Below are 19,333 nucleotides of genomic sequence, written 5' to 3'. Positions count from 1 at the left end.
AAACCCAAACAATAAACAGGTGTAACACATCAGACAAAACTAACTGAAACAGAAAAGGGGATCGGTGGCAGCTGGTAGACCGACGGCGCCAAGCGCCGCCCGAACAGGAACCTTTAGCGGGATTCGTGACAGTTCCCACAGCTTTAAATTCGCTGTAAAACTTAATACGGATCACGAAAACACAAACTTTCTGGATTTTAAAAAATGGATTAGTGCATATCAACCACAATACTCTATTTTTACATTTTATGTTCTTTATTTCCCTTACTACGAAAAAAATCACTCTCAATTTTGAAGACAATTTATTAGAAAAAAATATCTATCCTCAAATTAAAAGCGATTGATCAGCTTTTAATCAATTAGTTTTTTGAGAGGAGAGAGAGAGAGTGAGTAGGAATGGGAGGTGCATCTCTTGTTGATAGCAAGCCCCAGGCCTGTGTCATGTCTTTGGCTATGCCGGATTAATTGATAAGACATGCTATTCTATAAAATTATTTATCCGTAATTAATATCACCTGATTGAGCTAATCATGTAAATGTAATTACCTTTAAACACTGTGTCGCCCACGTGCTAGCGTAGTGGCGGCTTCCCTGTTCCATCTACTGCTGTCCCCTGGACACTATGATCACTTGGCTACATAGCTGATGCCTGCTGGACTGTCCATTAATCACGGTACTCCATTCTGTTTATTTATGTTTTATCTGTCGGCCCCAGCCGCAAACTGTGTGTAGTTAATCCGACCCTCTCTGCCTAGTCATCGCCATTTTACCTGCTGTTGTTGTGTTAGCTGACTAGCTGTTGTTGTCTCACCTGTTGTTTTAGCAAGCTCTCCCAATCAAGACCTGCGATTACTTTATGCCTTGCTGTATGTCTCTCTCATCAAATATCAATATGCCTTGTATGCTGTTGTTCAGGTTAGTTATCATTGTTTTAGTTTACAATGGAGCCCCTAGTTCCACTCCTCACACCTCTGATACCTCCTTTGTCCCACCTCCCACACATACGGTGACCTCACCCATTATAACCAGCATGTCCAGAGATACAACCTTTCTTATCATCACCCATTGCCTGGGCTTACCTCTGCTGTACCCGCACCCCTCCATACTCCTGTCTGCACATTGTGCCCTGAATATATTCTACCACGCCCATAAATCTGCTCCTTTTATTCCTTGTCCCCAACGCTCTAGACGACCAGTTTTTATAGCCTTTAGCCGCACCCTCATCCTACTCCTCCTCTGTTCCTCGGGTGATGTGGAAGTAAATCCAGGCCCTGCATGTCCCCAGGCACCCTCATTTGTTGACTTCTGTGATCGAAAAAGCCTTGGTTTCATGCATGTCAACATCAGAAGCCGCCTCCTCCCTAAGTTTGTTTTACTCACTGCTTTAGCACACTCTGCCAACCCTGATGTCCTTGCCGTGTCTGAATCCTGGCTTTGGAAGGCCACCAAAATTGAGATTTCCATACCCAACTATAACACTTAATGTCAAGATAGAACTGCCAAAGGGGGAGGAATTGCAATCTACTGCAGAGATAGCCTGCAAAGTTCTGTCATACTTTCAAGGTCTATGCCCAAACAGTTCAAACTTATAATTTAAAAATGTATCTCTCCAGAAATAAGTCTCTCACTGTTGCCGCCTGCTATACCGACCCCCTCAGCTCCAAGCTGTGCCCTGGACACCATCTGTGAATTGATCGCCCCCATCTAGCTTCAGAGTTTGTTCTGTTAGGTGACCTAAACTGGGATATGCTTAACACCCCGGCAGTCCTACAATCTAAGCTAGATGCCCTCAATCTCACACAAATCATCAAGGAACCCACCAGGTACAACCCTAAATCCGTAAACATGGGCACCCTAATTGACATTATCCTGACAAATTTGCCCTCCAAATACACCTATGCTGTCTTCAATCAGGATCTCAGCGATCACTGCCTCATTTCCTGTATCCGCTACGGGTCTGCGGTCAAACGCCCCCATAAAACACTTCTGCGAGCAGGCCTTTCTAATCAACCTGGCCCGGGTATCCTGGAAGGATATTGACCTCATCCCGTCAGTTGAGGATGCCTGGTCATTCTTTAAAGTAACTTCCTCACCATCTTAGACAAGCATGCTCCGTTCAAAAATGCAGAACTAAGAACAGATATAGCCCTTGGTTCACTCCAGACCTGACTGCCCTCGGCCAGCACAAAAAAATCCTGTGGCGGACTGCAATAGCATCGAATAGTCCCCGCGATATGCAACTGTTCAGGGAAGTCAGGAACCAATACACGCAGTCAGTCAGGAAAGCAAAGGCCAGCTTTTTCAAGCAGAAATTTGCATCCTGGAGCTCTAACTCCAAAAAGTTCTGGGACACTGTAAAGTCCATGGAGAACAAGAGCACCTCCTCCCAGCTGCCCACTGCACTGAGGTCAGGTAACACGGTCACCACCGATAAATCCGTGATAATCGAAAACTTCAACAAGCATTTCTCAAAGACTGGCCATGCCTTCCTCCTGGCTACTCCAACCTTGGCCAACAGCCCCCCTGCAGCTACTCGCTCATGCTCATGCCTCCCAGCTTCTCCTTTACCCAAATCCAGGTAGCAGATATTCTGAAAGAGCTGCAAAAACCTGGACCCATACAAATCAGCTGGGCTTGACAATCTGGACCCTCTATTTCTGAAACTGTCTGCCGCCATTGTTGCAACCCCTATTACCAGCCTGTTCAACCTCTCCTTCGTATCATCTGAGATCCTCAAGGATTGGAAAGCTGCTGCGGTCATCCCCCTCTTCAAAGGTGGAGACACCCTGGACCAAAACTGTTACAGACCTATATCCGTCCTGCCCTGCCTATCTAAGGTCTTCGAAAGCCAAGTCAACAAACAGATCACTGACCATCTCGAATCCCACCGTACCTCCTTCGCTGTGCAATCCGGTTTCCAAGCCGGTCACGGGTGCACTTCAGCCACGCTCAAGGTACTAAACGATATCATAACCGCCAGCGATAACAGACAGTACTGTGCAGCCGTCTTCATCGACCTGGCCAAGGCTTTCGACTCTGTCAATCACCATATTCTTATCGGCAGACTCAGTAGCCCCGGTTTTTCTAATGGCTGCCTTGCCTGGTTCACCAACTACTTTGCAGACAGAATGCATGTTGTCCGGTCCTCTGGCAGTCTCTATAGGGGTACCACAGGGTTAAATTCTCGGGCCGACTCTTTTCTCTGTATATATAAATTATGTTGCTCTTGCTGCGGGCGATTCCCTGATCCACCTCTTCGCAGACGACACTATTCTGTATACTTCTGGCCCTTCCTTGGACACTGTGCTATCTAACCTCCAAACGAGTTTTTGAAAGTCCGTGTGCCCAGCAACAGCCCCCAAACATCACTGCTCTAGAGGAGATCATGGAGAAATGGGCCAAAATACCAGCAACAGTGTGTGAAAACCTTGTGAAGACTTACAGAAAACTTTTGACCTCTGTCATTGCCAACAAAGGGTATATAACAAAGTATTGAGATAAACTTTTGTTATTGACCAAATACTTATTGTCCACCATAATTTGCAAATAAATTCATTAAAAATCCTACAATGTGATTTTCTGGATTTTTTTCTAATTTTGTCTGTCATAGTTGAAATCTTTTTAAGTGAGAGAACTTGCACAATTGGTGGCTGACTAAATACTTTTTTGCCCCACTGTAACTAATCCCACATAATTCACATACACACATTAATCATAACTTGATTACAAATTACGTCATAAAGGAAAACGTCCCTAGCGGGCGGGGTTGAATGAAAGAGCAGGAAGACAGGAACAAAGGCGAAGCTGTGCTATCGTAAATACAGTATCTTATGCATTCTAAATTACCGGCCATTTGGAAAAGGAAAATGCAATAAATATTTACTCTGAGCTGGGCTTCAGTAGGTTGGTGGTAGATGGAAGGCCGTGTTGCCAAACCAAGTACTCTGTCCTTTGAAGAATGTCTCTGGTTGTCAATTGGATACGTTGCAGTAACGTCGTTGTGTGATAGACGGGATACTCTGTCTGTTCCTTCCTAACCTGCGTTTGCAGCTGCAGTCACTAACTCAACAGCTAGGAGGTATCACTTCTGTAGTGAATAAGAGTTCAAAGTTCATACCATTCGCAACCATTCTGATATAGGACCGTCGCCCTCATATCCTCGGAACAGGAAGTTATGTTGTCATCAGGGCTTATATAGGAAGGAGAAGAGGGCGTGTTTGAAAGGTTTTATAGCCCATTTCCCTTCACAGAGGCGGCCACTGAGTGAGCAGCCCTAACTTATGGAAACCCACATCTCACATTTTAGAAGCTAAAATCACATTTCGTCCCATCACAAATAATTTCAAATTCAAACATTTAAATTGAACAACATTTCCATGTGAATCCGATAACTCTGTGTAGACTTTCCACTGTAGAGTTTGTCATCTTATCATTGATGAGAATGTCTCAGATGACAACCGAACTGACATCATATTCATTAAGTACCACTGCATATGTTCAATTGTTCGTATTACCAGAATATAGTTCATTTCCCCCACATTCTGATGTTCCCAGAATCTCTATGTTAACCAAGGGTTTTTTAAATGTAACCTCGGTAGGTTAGAGAGAGGAAAAAGGGGAAGAGGTATTTATGACTGTCATAAACCTATCCCCCAGGCCAACATCATGACACCTGATAGAGAGGTGTGTGTGAGTGAATGTGTGAGTGGATTATGAGCTATTTCTTCAGGAAAATAAACCAAATTGAGCACTGTAGATATTTGTAATTGTTTTTATGTTATCTATTCTGCTTAAAATCGTCCTAAAACATATGACTTTTTATAGCTTTTTATGAAATGAACGTGAAAAAAAAAGCTGCCGCAAAATCAAGCATTTTTGGTCGCAGAAATCACAAACTAAAATCGCGAAATCCTGGAGGGACTGAGTAATACTTGCAAAATACATGTAAAAAATTCACTTTTTGTTCTGAATACAAAGTGTTATGTTTGGGGCAAATCCAATAGAGCACATTACTGAGTACCATTCTCCACATTTTCAAGCATACTGTTGGTTGCAATCATGTTATAGGTATGCTTGTAATCGTTAAGTACTGAGAGGTTTTTTTTAGGTTATAAAAGAAACAGAATGCAGATAAGAACAGGCAAAATCACTAGAGGAAAACTTGGTTCAGTTAACTTTCCACCAGACACTGGGAAATTAATTCACCTTTCATCAGGACAATAAGCTGAAGCACAAAGCCAAATCTACACTGGAGTTGCTTACCAAGAAGACAGTGAATGTTCCTGAGTGGTCGAGTTTCAGTTTTGACTTAAATCTGCTTGAAAATCTATGGCAAGACTTGAAAATCGTTGTCTTGCAATGATCAACAACCAATTTGACAGAGTTTGAATCATTTAAAAAATAGTAAAGGGCAAATATTGTACAATCCAGGTGTGCAAAGCTCTTAGAGACTTACCCAGAAAGACTCACAGGTGTAATCACTGCCGAAGGGGATTTTAACATGTATTGACTCAAGACTATTAATTATTACGTACATTTTATATTTCTGTATTACATTTTCAGTAAATTTGCATACATTTCTAAAAACATGTTTTCACGTTGTCATTATGGGGTATTGTGTGTAGATGTGTCCGTTCATGTCACGCCCTGACCTTAGAGAGCCTTTTAAGCCTTTTATTCTCTATTTGGTTAGGTCGGGGTGTGACTAGGTGGGTACTCTAGTTTTTGTATTTCTATGTTGGCCTGGTATGGTTCCCAATCAGAGGCAGCTGTCTATCGTTGTCATATTTAGGCAGCATTTTCCCACTGGGTTTTTGTGGGATCTTGTTTTTGTGTTGATGCCTGTGCGCACTGCATTTGCTTCACGTTGCGTTGCTCTTTATTGTTTTTGTGAGTTTCGTTTAATAAACATGTGGAACTCTACATACACTGTGCCTTGGTCCGACATTCATTATAACGATCGTGACAGAAGATCTCACCACCCACGGACCAAGCGGCGTGCCCAGGAGGAGCAGGGATCCTGGGCCTGGAAGGAAAGCCAGGAGTGGAGGACATCCTGGACTTGGGACGAAATAATGGCAAGAGACAAAAAGCCTGCCATGGAAGCAGGCGGAAGCAGCAAAGGAGGGACAGCGACGGCACCGGGGTTTCACAGCCACGAAGGCCCGAGAAGCAGCCTCAAAAAGTTTTTGGGGGACACATGGGATGGTCGGCGAAGCAGAGGAATGAGCCAGAGACCGTCAGGAGTCGAAGGAGGTACTCGAAAGATTCCGGAGAGAGGTGGTGGCGGCGATGAGAGTGCTGCAGAGTGGGCGTGCTGAGGAGCGTGACACCAGTCCGGTGTCATCTGCACCAGTTTCTCGCATCTGGCCTCCAGTGCGCCTCCCCAGTCCGGTATGTCCTGTGTCTCCTCCACACACTCGCCCTGAAGTGTGTGTCACCGTTCCGGGAACAAGTTGTGCCCGTTTTACGCACCAGGTCTCCAGTGCGCATACACAGCCAGTACTTCCTGTGCCAGCTCCCGCACTCGCTGTGCGAAGTGTCATTGTTCCGGTACAATTTGTGCCGGTTCTACGCACCAGGTCTCCAGTGTGCCGCCACAGCCCAGTACGTCCTGTGCCTCCTCCTCGTACTCTCCCTGAAGTGCATGTCCCCCATCCGGTACGTCCTGTGCCTCCTCCTCGCACTCTCCCTCGCACTCTCCCTGTGCCTCCTCTGCTCAAACCTTCTCCAACCTATCTCCTGATTCTGCCTCCTCAACCCTCCTCTCCTCCCTTTCTGCATCCTTTGACTCTCTATGTCCCCTATCCTCCAGGCCGGCTCGGTCCTCCCCTCCCGCTCCGTGGCTCGACGACTCATTGCGAGCTCACAGAACAGGGCTCCGGGCAGCCGAGCGGAAATGGAGGAAAACTCGCCTCCCTGCGGACCTGGCATCCTTTCACTCCCTCCTCTCTACATTTTCCTCCTCTGTCTCTGCTGCTAAAGCCACTTTCTTCCATTCTAAATTCCAAGCATCTGCCTCTAACCCTAGGAAGCTCTTTGCCACCTTCTCCTCCCTCCTGAATCCCCCCCCCCTCCCTCTCTGCAGATGACTTCGTCAACCATTTTGAAAAGAAGGTCGACGACATCCGATCCTCGTTTGCTAAGTCAAACGACACCGCTGGTTCTGCTCACACTGCCCTACCCTATGCTCTGACCTCTTTCTCCCCTCTCTCTCCAGATGAAATCTCGCGTCTTGTGACGGCCGGCCGCCCAACAACCTGCCCGCTTGACCCTATCCCCTCCTCTCTTCTCCAGACCATTTCCGGAGACCTTCTCCCTTACCTCACCTCGCTCATCAACTCATCCCTGACCGCTGGCTACGTCCCTTCCGTCTTCAAGAGAGCGAGAGTTGCACCCCTTCTGAAAAAACCTACACTCGATCCCTTCGATGTCAACAACTACAGACCAGTATCCCTTCTCTCTTTTCTCTCCAAAACTCTTGAGCGTGCCGTCCTTGGCCAGCTCTACCGCTATCTCTCTCAGAATGACCTTCTTGATCCAAATCAGTCAGGTTTCAAGACTAGTCATTCAACTGAGACTGCTCTTCTCTGTATCACGGAGGCGCTCCGCACTGCTAAAGCTAACTCTCTCCTCTGCTCTCATCCTTCTAGACCTATCGGCTGCCTTCGATACTGTGAACCATCAGATCCTCCTCTCCACCCTCTCCGAGTTGGGCATCTCCGGCGCGGCCCACGCTTGGATTGCGTCCTACCTGACAGGTCGCTCCTACCAGGTGGCGTGGCGAGAATCTGTCTCCTCACCACGCGCTCTCACCACTGGTGTCCCCCAGGGCTCTGTTCTAGGCCCTCTCTTATTCTCGCTATACACCAAGTCACTTGGCTCTGTCATAACCTCACATGGTCTCTCCTATCATTGCTATGCAGACGACACACAATTAATCTTCTCCTTTCCCCCTTCTGATGACCAGGTGGCGAATCGCATCTCTGCATGTCTGGCAGACATATCAGTGTGGATGACGGATCACCACCTCAAGCTGAACCTCAGCAAGACGGAGCTCCTCTTCCTCCCGGGGAAGGACTGCCCGTTCCATGATCTCGCCATCACGGTTGACAACTCCATTGTGTCCTCCTCCCAGAGCGCTAAGAACCTTGGCGTGATCCTGGACAACACCCTGACGTTCTCAACTAACATCAAGGCGGTGTCCCGTTCCTGTAGGTTCATGCTCTACAACATTCGCAGAGTACGACCCTGCCTCACACAGGAAGCGGCGCAGGTCCTAATCCAGGCACTTGTCATCTCCCGTCTTGATTACTGCAACTCGCTGTTGGCTGGGCTCCCTGCCTGTGCCATTAAACCCCTACAACTCATCCAGAACGCCGCAGCCCGTCTGGTGTTCAACCTTCCCAAGTTCTCTCACGTCACCCCGCTCCTCCGCTCTCTCCACTGGCTTCCAGTTGAAGCTCGCATCCGCTACAAGACCATGGTGCTTGCCTACGGAGCTGTGAGGGGAACGGCACCTCAGTACCTCCAGGCTCTGATCAGGCCCTACACCCAAACAAGGGCACTGCGTTCATCCACCTCTGGCCTGCTCGCCTCCCTACCACTGAGGAAGTACAGTTCCCGCTCAGCCCAGTCAAAACTGTTCGCTGCTCTGGCCCCCAATGGTGGAACAAACTCCATCATGACGCCAGGACAGCGGAGTCAATCACCACCTTCCGGAGACACCTGAAACCCCACCTCTTCAATGAATACCTAGGATAGGGTAAGTAATCCTTCTCACCCCCCCTAAAAAGATTTAGATGCACTATTGTAAAGTGGCTGTTCCACTGGATGTCATAAGGTGTATGCACCAATTTGTAAGTCGCTCTGGATAAGAGCGTCTGCTAAATGACTTAAATGTAAATGTAATGTAAATGTGTCCCCAGTCCGGTACATCCTGTGGACTGCTCCTCGCACTCTCCCTCAAGTGCGCCTTCCCAGTCAGGTACATCCTGTGCCTGCTCCTCACACTCTCCCTCAAGTGCGCCTTCCCAGTCAGGTACATCCTGTGCCTGCTCCTCACACTCTCCCTCAAGTGCACCTTCCCAGACAGGTACGTCCTGTGCCTGCTCCTCGCACTCTCCCTGAAGTGTGTCCCCAGTCCAGAGCCTCCTGCGAGGGTTCCCCGTCCGGAGCCTCCTGCGAGGGTTCCCAGTCCGGAGCCTCCTGCGAGGGTTCCCAGTCCGGAGCCTCCAGCGAGGGTTCCCAGTCCGGAGCCTCCAGCGGGGGTTCCCAGTCCGGAGCCTCCAGCGGGGTTCCCAGTCCAGAGCCTCCAGCGGGGTTCCCAGTCCGGAGCCTCCAGCGGGGTTCCCAGTCTGGAGCCTCCAGCGGGGGTTCCCAGTCCGGAGCCTCCTGCGGCGATCTACGGTCCGGAGCCTCCTGCGGCGATCTACGGTCCGGAGCCTCCTGCGGCGATCTACGGTCCGGAGCCTCCTGTGGCGATCTACGGTCCGGGCCTCCGGCGGTGATCCACGGTCCGGAGCCTCCGGCGAAGCTGACGGATCCGCGAGTGGAGCGGGGTCTACGTCTCGCACCGGAGCCGCCACCGAGGCTAGATGCCCACCCGGACCTCCCCTATAGAGTCAGGTTTGCGGCCGGAGTCCGCACCTTTGGGGGAGTACTGTCACGCCCTGACCTTAGAGAGCCTTTTATTCTCTATTTGGTTAGGTCGGGTGTGACTAGGGTGGGTACTCTAGTTTTTGTATTTCTATGTTGGCCTGGTATGGCTCCCAATCAGAGGCAGCTGTCTATCTTTGTCTCTGATTGGGAATCATATTTAGGAAGCCTTTTTCCCACTGGGTTTTTGTGGGACCTTGTTTTTGTGTTGATGCCTGTGAGCACTGCATTTGCTTCACGTTTCGTTGCTCTTTATTGTTTTTGTTAGTTTCATTTAATAAATATGTGGAACACTACGTATTTAGGCCTTGGTCCGTTAATTCATTAGATGATCGTGACAGTTCAGCAGTGCTGAATCCTGGCCCCGGACTCAGCTACCTTTCTAGATGATTGTCCTTGCTAGCTTACTATCCTAATTCTTGGCCTTGTTTGGTTTGTTTACCTTGATAATGTCCTTTATTTCAATGCATTATGCTGGTTTATCTATTGCTTAATATCTGTTATTTTCTTCATTTGCTGATCAGCTGTTTATACCGTGCCCATTGCTTTGTGTTAGACTCTAGCTTGAAATGCACTGGATCATGTTACCATACTATAACGCATTCATTACTTTACATGTATAAGGAATGTATATGTTGGCGTCAATGAAGGGTAGATGGGAACTAGGAATATGGAAAGTTATGGAGAGCAGAAGATTCATATTCTGCTCCCTGTTTCTGAGAGAGGTGAAAGGCATTTGTTAGTCTCTAAGGCAGACCGGCTGCGAAATAGGGAGGAGTGAGGAATGCGTTTGTGTAAGGAATTGACCACACTTATTAGAAGGTTATAAATATATGTGCTTATGTAATCATGCTTTGTCTTTGCAGCTGTATGACCCAGTGGGTGAATAAACTTGGTTTGAGCTTTTTCTAGAGATTGTTCAGAACCTAGCATTTGTTTTTCATGTTGGTGTTTGATTTATCAAGCTATAACTTCGTTTTGATGACACCATTTTTCAGTCATTTTGATTGTTGATATGGATATTTCGTTAGAACCTTCAACAATTTTGTTGTAATGTTTATGACGGAGCTGAGTTGAGCAGTGTCATTTTGTCAGATGATATAAAATATGCGGCCATTGGAGGCTATCGCTTGTGTACCTTGGTAACATTAGTATTTAGGCCTTCATTTAGTGAAAATTGTCCATTTCAGTTAATAGCCTACGAGTGTATGTCACTCGTTGTTGGAGCTACAGTTGAAGTCGGAAGTTTACATACACTTAGGTTGGAGTCATTACAACTCGTTTTCAATCACTCCCCAAATTTCTTGCTAACCAACTAGAGTTTTGGCAAGTCGGTTAGGACATCTACTTTGTGCATGACACACATTTTTCCAACAGTTGTTTACAGACAGATTATTTCACTTATAATTCACTGTATCACAATTCCAGTGGGTCAGAAATTTACATACACTAAGTTGACTGCATTTAAACAGCTTGGAAATTTCCAGAAAATGATGTCATGGCTTTAGAAGCTTCTGATAGGCTAATTGGTATCATTTGACTCAATTGGAGGTGTACCTGTGGATGTATTTCAAGGTGTACCTTCAAACTCAGCGCCTCTTTGCTTGACATCATGGGAAAATCAAAAGCAATCAGCCAAGACCTCAGAAAAAAATGGTGGATCTCCACAAGTCTGGTTTGTCCTTGGGAGCAATTTCCAAATGCCTGAAGGTACCACATTCATCTGTACAAACAATAGTATACAAGTATAAACACCAAGGGACCACGCAGCCATCATACCGCTCAGGAAGAAAACGCGTTCTGTCTCCTAGAGATGAACGTACTTTGGTGCGAAAAGTGCAAATCAATCCCAGAACAACAGCAAAGGACATTGTGAAGACGCTGGAGGAAACAGGTAGAAAAGTATCTATATCCACAATGAAATTAGTCCTATATCGACATAACCTGAAAGGCCGCTCAGCAAGGAAGAAGCCACTGCTCCAAAACTGCCATAAAAAGCCAGACTATGGTTTGCAACTGCACATGGGGACAAAGATCGTACTTTTTGTCCTCTTGTCTGATGAAAAATAGAACTGTTTGGCCATAATGACCATCGTTGTGTTTGGAGGAAAAGGGAGAGGCTTGCAAGCCGAAGAACACCATCCCAACCGTGAAGCACTGGGATGGCAGCATCATGTTTGGGGGTGCTTTGCTACAGGAGGGACTGGTGCACTTGACAAAATAAATGGCATCCTGAGGAAGAAAAACGATGTGGATATATTGAAGCAACATCTCAAGACATCAGTCAGGAAGTTAAAGCTTGGTCGCAAATGGGTCTTCCAAATGGACAATGACCCCAAGCACACTTCCAAAGTTGTGGCAAAATGGCTTAAGGACAACAAAGTCAAGCTATTGGAGTGGCCATCACAAAGACATCAATGCAAGCAAGGAGGTCTACAAACCTGAATCAGTTACACCAGCTCTGTCAGGAGGAATGGGCCAAAATACACCCAACTTATTGTGGGAAGCTTGTGGAAGGCTACCCAAAACATTTGACCCAAGTTAAACACTTTAAAGGCAATGCTACAAAATACTAACTGAGTGTATGTTAACTTCTGACCCACTGGGAATGAAATAAAAGCTGAAATAAATAATTCTCTCTACTATTATTCTGACATTTCACATTCTTAAAATAAAGTGGTTATTCTAACTGACCTAAGACGGGGCATTTTTACTTGGATTAAATGTCAGGAATTGTGAAAAACTGAGTTTAATTTATTTGGCTAAGGTGTATGTAAACTTCTGACTTCAACTGTATATGTTGAATGGTGAACTTGGGCTTCAGCAAAGTTTATTTGTGAGTAAATCTGGCTTTGATAATAGACAGTGCCAACCCAGCCACCGACTTCACGTCACTGACACACACACACACACACACACACACACACACACACACACACACACACACACACACACACACACACACACACGGTGCAGCATACTGCACTTCCTGTATGTGGTTTACTCACAATTATGTTTGACACCTCAGACATGGCCAAGTCTTACCTTCATGATCAGTTCCTTCTGCTTCTCCTTCAGCCTAGTGATCTCCAGTTGATTATGCTCCACCCTAGACGGGGCCAACCTAGACACCAAAACAGTCAAGTCACACATTGCTCCTCTACACCACCTCAGAATGCTGTGTTCCATATTTCTTTCACTTAGCTCAGGAAAATAATTTTCGGATACACTTACATTCCAGATGAGTCCTGATCAGCTCATCCCACTCAGCCTGTGTCTACACACACACATACACAGAATCAAAGTTTATTGGTCACATACACATGGTTAGCAGATATTATTGCAAGTGTAGTGCGTGAACGTGCCTTAGGCATGCTGCAAGGAGGCATGAGGACTGCAGATGTGGCCAGGGCAATAAATTGCAATGAATGTACTGTGAGACGCCGAAGACAGCGCTACAGGGGGAGACGGGCGGATAGCTGATCGTCCCTCGCAGTGGCAGACCATGTGTAACAACACCTGCACAGGATCGGTACATCCGAAAATCACAACTGCGGGACAGGTACAGGATTGCAACAACAATTGCCAGAGTTACACCAGGAACGCACAATCCCTTCATCAGTACTCAGACTGTCCGCAAGGCAGCAGAGAGAGGCTGGACTGAGGGCTTGTAGGCCTGTTGTAAGGCAGGTCCTCAGCAGACCTCACCGGCAACAGCGTCGCCTATGGGCACAAACCCACAGTCACTGGACTAGACAAGACTGACAAAAGTGCTCTTCACTTACGAGTTGCGGTTTTGTCTCACCAGGGGTGATGGTCGGATTGAATGAGTCTTACACCGAGGCCTGTAGTCTGGAGCGGGATCAATTTGGAGGTGGAGGGTCCGTCATGGTCTGGGGTGGTGTGTCACAGCATCATTGGACTGAACTTGTTGTCATTGCAGGAAATCTCAACGCTGTGCGTTACAGGGAAAACATCCTCCTCCCTCATGTTGTACCCTTCCTGCAGGCTCATCCTGACATGACCCTCCAGCATGACAATGCCACCAGCCATACTGCCCGTTCTGTGCGTGATTTCCTTCAAGACAGGAATGTCAGTGTTCTGCCATGGCCAGCGAAGAGCCCGGATCTCAATCCCATTGAGCACGTCTGGGACCTGTTGGATCAGAGGGTGAGGGCTAGGGCCATTTCCCCAGAACTTGCAGGTGCCTTAGTGGAAGAGTGGGGTAATATCTCACAGCAAGAACTTGCAAATCTGGTGCAGTCCACGAGGAGGAGATGCACTGCAGTATTTAATGCATCTGGTGGCCACACCAGATACTGACTGTTACTTTTGATTTTGACCCTCCCCCTTGTTCAGGGACACATTATTCCATTTTTGTTAGTCACATGTCAGTGGAACTTATTCAGTTAATGTCTCAGTTGTTGAATCTTGTTATGTTCATACAAATATTTACATGTTAAGTTTGCTGAAAATTAACGCAGTTGACAGTGAGAGGATGTTCCTTTTTTGCTGAGTTTAGATCTGACAGTGCAGCAGTATCTAACAGGTAATATCTAACAATTCCACAACAAAACCTAATATCTAACAAATTCTACAACAAAACCTAATACACACAATCTAGCAAAGGAACGGGGTAAGAATATATAAGTATAATATATGGATGAGCAGTGACAGAGTGGCTAAGCTGCAATAGATAGTAAAGAATAGATAATGACGGATACAGTAGACATTAGATACATATGAGATGAGTAATGTGAGATATGTAAACATTCTTAAAGTGGCATTATTAAAATGACTAGTATTCCATTTATTAATGTGGCCGATGACATCAAGTCTGTAGGTAGGCAGCCGCCTCTCTGTGCCAGTGCGAATGTGGCTGTTTAACAATCTGATGGCCTTGAGATAGAAGCTGTTTTTCAATCTCTCAGCTTTGATGCACTTTTACTGAGCTCGCCTTCTGGTTGGAAGCGGTGTGAACTGGAGGGCAGGTAGTTTGCCCCGGGTGATGTGTTGTGCAGACCGCACCACCCTCTGGAAAGCCTTGTGGTTGTGGGCGGTGCAGTTGCCGTACCAGGCGGTGATACAGCCCGACAGGATGCTCTCAATTGTGTACCTGTAAATATTAGTGAGGGTTTTCGGTGACAAGCCACATTTTTTCAGCCTCCTGAGGTTGAAGAGGTACTGTTGCGCCTTCTTCGCCACACTGTCTGTGTGCGTGAACCATTTCAGTTTGTCGGTGATATGAACACGGAGGAACTTAAACTTTCCACCTTCTCCACTGCTGTCCTGTCGATGTGGATAAGGGGTGCTCCCTTTCTGTTTCCTGAAGTCAATGATCATCTATTTTGTTTTGCTGACATTGAGTGAGAAGTTATTTTCCTGACACCACACTCCGAGGGCCCTCACCTCCTCCCTTTAGGCTGTCTTGTCATTGTTGGTAATCAAGCCTACCACTGTTATGTCATCTGCAAACTTGATGATGGAGTTGGAGGTGTGCATGGCCACGCAGTCGTGGGTGAACAGGGAGTACAGAAGGGGGCTGAGAGTGCACCTTTTTGGGGCCCCAGTGTTGAGGATCAGCGGAGTGTACATGTTGTTTCCTACCTTCACCACGTCCCTTCAGGAAGTCCAGGACCCAGTTGCACAGGGCAGGGTTGAGACCCAGGGTCACAAACTTAATGATGAGTTTGGAGGGTACAATGGTGTTGAATGCTTGGCTCTAGTCAATGAACAGCATTCTTACATAGGTATTCCTCTTGTCCAGGTGGGATAGGGCAGTTTGCAGTGTGATGGCGATTGCATCATCTGTGGACCTATTGGAGCAGTAAGCAAATTGAAGTGGGTCTAGGGTGACAGGTAGGGTGGAGGTGATGTGATTCTTGACTAGACTCTCAAAGCACTTCATGATGACAGAAGTGTTTGCTACAGGGCGATAGTCATTTAGTTCAGTTACCTTAGCTTTCTTGGGAACAGGAACAATGGTGGCCATCTTGAAGCATGTGGGGACAGCAGACTGAGATAGGGATTGATTGAATATGTCCGTAAACACACCAGCCAGCTGGTCTGCGCATGCTCTGAGGACACGGCGAGGGACGACGTCTGGATGCCGTTGCGAGTGTTAACACGTTTAAATGTTTTACTCACGTCGGACATGGAGAAGGAGAGCCCGCAGGTTTTGGTAGTGGGCCGCGTCGGTAGCACTACATTGTCCTCAAAATGCGCGAAGAAGTTGTTTAATTTGTCTGGAAGCAAGACGTCGATGTCCGCGATGGGGCTGGTTTTCTTTCTGTAATCCATGATTGTCTGTAGACCCTGCCACATACGTCTCGTGTTTGAGCCATTGAAATGCGACTCCACTTTGTCTCTGTGTTTGACTTACGGAGGGAATAACTACACTGTTTGTATTTGGTCATATTTCCAGTCTCCTTGCCATGATTAAACACGATGGTATGCACTTTCAGCATAATGCTGCCATCAATCCACGGTTTCTGGATAGGGAAGGTTTTAATTGTCACAACAACAATGGGTACAACATCTCCGATACACTTCCTTATAACTCGCTCACCGAGTCAGCATATACGTCAATGTTATTATCTGAGGCTACCCGGAACATATCCCAGTCCACGTGATTCTAAGCGTGCAATCCAATTGGTCAGAACAGCATTGTATAGACCTAAGCACGGGTGCTTCCTGTTTTAGTTTCTGCCTATAGGAGGGGAGCAAGATGGAGTCATGGTCAGATTTGCCAAAAGGAGGGTGGAGGAGGGCCTTGTATGCATCAGCGGAAGTTAGAGTAGCAATAGTCAAGCGTGTTAATTGCTTGTGTACAGCAATCGATATGCTGATAGAATTTAGGTAGCCTTGTTCTGAAATTAGCTTTATTAAAATCCCCAGCTGCAATAAATACAGCCTCGGGATATATGGTTTCCAGTTTGCATAAAGTCCAGTGAAGTTCCTTGATGGCCGTCTTGATATCCGCTTGCGAGGGGATATACATGGCTGTTAAGATAACCGAGGAGAGTTCTCTTGGGAGATAATATGTTCTATGTTCAGCATTTGATTGTGAGGAACTCTAGGCCATGTGAACAAAAGGACTTGACTTCCTGTATGTTGTTACAATTACACCATGAGTCGTTAATCATGAAACATACACCCCGACTTTCTTCTTACTGGAGAGATGTTTATTCCTGTCAGCGCAATGCACTGAAAGTCCTGTTGGCTGAAAGTCCGACAGCATGTCCCCAGCTTGCCATGTTTCCGTGAAAAAGAGTATGTTACAGTCTCAGATATCTCTTTGGAAAGCAACTCTTGCACAGATTTCGTCGACTTTGTTAACTAGGGACTGGACATTAGCGAGTAATATACTCGGGAGCGGTGGGTGGTGTTAGCGCATCCGAAGACCGCTCTGGCACCCTCTCTCCGGCAGGGTTGTTTTTGGTCGGCCTCTGGATTCAGTTCAAATGCCCTGGGAGGTGCAGACAAAGGACCTTCTTTGGGAAAGTCGTATTCCTGGTCGTAGTGCTGGTTGTGCTGGTAAGTTGACGTCTCTCTAATAGCCAATAGTTCTTCCCGGTTGTATGGTATAACACTTTTTAAAGATTTTATGGGCTAACAATGTAATAAATAATACATAAAAAACATAATACCTCACAGTTTCCTAGGGACTAGAAGTGAAGTGAATCTCTATTGGCGGCATCACACACACACACACACACTGCATTATGTATATAGCAGTCAGCAGAGAATACTGTGATCTAGATATGTGGTTTATTCAGAATTACACTTGACCCCTCAGAAATGGCACTAGGCTTACCTTCTTGCCCAGATCCTCCAGCTCTTCCCCCAGCCTAGAGGTCACAGACATCAGACGACCACGCTTCCTATCAGACACAGATGACCTGGACACAGGAAACAGTCAATCACTGCTCTGCTCCCCTACACCACCACAACACGTGCTCCTATATTCATGACAATCAGTTCAGAAAAAGTATGCTATACATGACCTAAAGAGCTTCTCTCACAGTTCATATGAGCCGCTTGGGACCTCCTCATTCAGTTCATCCCTCTCAGCCTGCTTCCATAACCGCTTCCGAGAGATTGCTACATAATAACATGATATGGTAAGCATTATTGAGAATCACTGCACTAAAAGAAAATATTCCTTAGGTTTAGCTCTACTAATAAAGCCACTTTCAAACGTTCTTCAGTGGGTCAATACGGGTATCTCCAAACCAGTTCTACAAACTTCTGTATTACCTGCTTTTGTAGTTCTTCTCAAAATGTTCTGAGAGATTGTTCAGGCTCATTTTCCTCAGGATATCCAGTGTGATTTGCACAGCTCCCTCATCGCTGTAACTCTCCACCATCTTATCCACGGTGACCTGTCTGTTAGCATTCTCCAGCTGGCTCTTTGGGATGCTAGGAAATCCATCCAACACATGCCCCTTTAAGTACCACTGAAATGTCTCCAGCTCGCCTGAATCCAGGTGCTGAAAACTCAGCAGCAGCAGTTAGGAACATTCACCATTTTAGATCTAGACATAATCAGAACAGTATAACAGTCTATTTATTTGTACTAGGTAAGCCTGTGGCGGTGAGCATGATAATTGAACATCAACAGTCTGTTCAACAAAGAAGCTATGAGAACAAATATATCTATTTCCTTGGAAATATTCCCCCCCAAAAGAAAAAAATTAAATACAATTATGTTATTCTTACCTTTCTGGTAACAGAAATGTTAGCTTTTCCTATAGTCTTTGTGTTCCTCTAAAACGTGAAACGTTGACTAATACTCAAACTGAAAAGCAGTAGGTATGAGCAGCTTCTCACCACTGATTCTAGGGAGGAGGAAGTAGAAAAAAGTTTCCCAGGATTTAAAGCAGAAGATTGAAATTTAGAGTGACAGAAAGTGGCTTTAGCGGTGAATACATAGGAGGAGAAGTTAGTGGGGGGAGTGGCCAGAAGTTTAGTTTCCCCATTTTCACTCCAGCTGCCCCAGCCCTATTCTGTGAGCATGCAGTGAGTCACTCAGCCACGGAACAGGAAGGGAGGGTCGGGAACTGAAAGTGGGGAAAGGGGACAGTAAGAGTCAAAGGACGCGGAAAGGGAAGAGAGTAGGGTCGAAGAGGCAGAGACAGGAGAGATTATAGAATAGAAGAAGAGAGAGTCTTGGGAGAGAGAGAGTGAATATTACTCTAGTAAATATCAGGTTAAGCACATTGTCTTACTTGTAAGTGGGAGGGGGCTGGGAAAGGGTGAAGTCAAATCAAAGTTTATTTGTCACGTGGCCCAATACAACAGGTAATAGACCTTACAGTGAAATGCTTACTTACAGGCTCTAACCAATAGTACGGAGAAAAAGTGTGTGTGTGTGTGTAGGTAAGTAAAGAAATAAAACAACCGTAAAAAGACATTTGAAAATAAGAGTAGCAGGGCTATATACAGACACCGGTTAGTCAGGCTTATTGAGGTAGTATGTACATGTGGGTATGGTTAAAGTGCTATGCATATATGATGAACAGAGAGTAGCAGTTGTGTAAAAGAGGGGTTGGCGGGTGGTGGGACACAAATGCAGATAGCCCAGTTAGCCAATGTGCGGGAGCACTGGTTGGTTGGGCCAATTGAGGTATTATGTACATTAATGTATAGTTAAAGTGACTATGCATATAAGATA

General features: G+C 46.2%; 1 pseudogene; it reads right to left on the bottom strand.

Moving 5' to 3' along the window:
• Positions 1 to 9,484: 9,484 nt before the first annotated feature.
• LOC127929805 (uncharacterized) lies at positions 9,485 to 18,170 on the bottom strand (annotated as a pseudogene).
• Positions 18,171 to 19,333: the final 1,163 nt, after the last annotated feature.

The sequence above is a fragment of the Oncorhynchus keta genome, chromosome 4, assembly GCF_023373465.1.
Source record: "Oncorhynchus keta strain PuntledgeMale-10-30-2019 chromosome 4, Oket_V2, whole genome shotgun sequence".
NCBI classification, from domain to species: domain Eukaryota; kingdom Metazoa; phylum Chordata; class Actinopteri; order Salmoniformes; family Salmonidae; genus Oncorhynchus; species Oncorhynchus keta.
The sequence above is the reverse complement of the archived record's forward strand: the minus strand, read 5'-3'. Positions and strand labels throughout refer to the sequence as shown.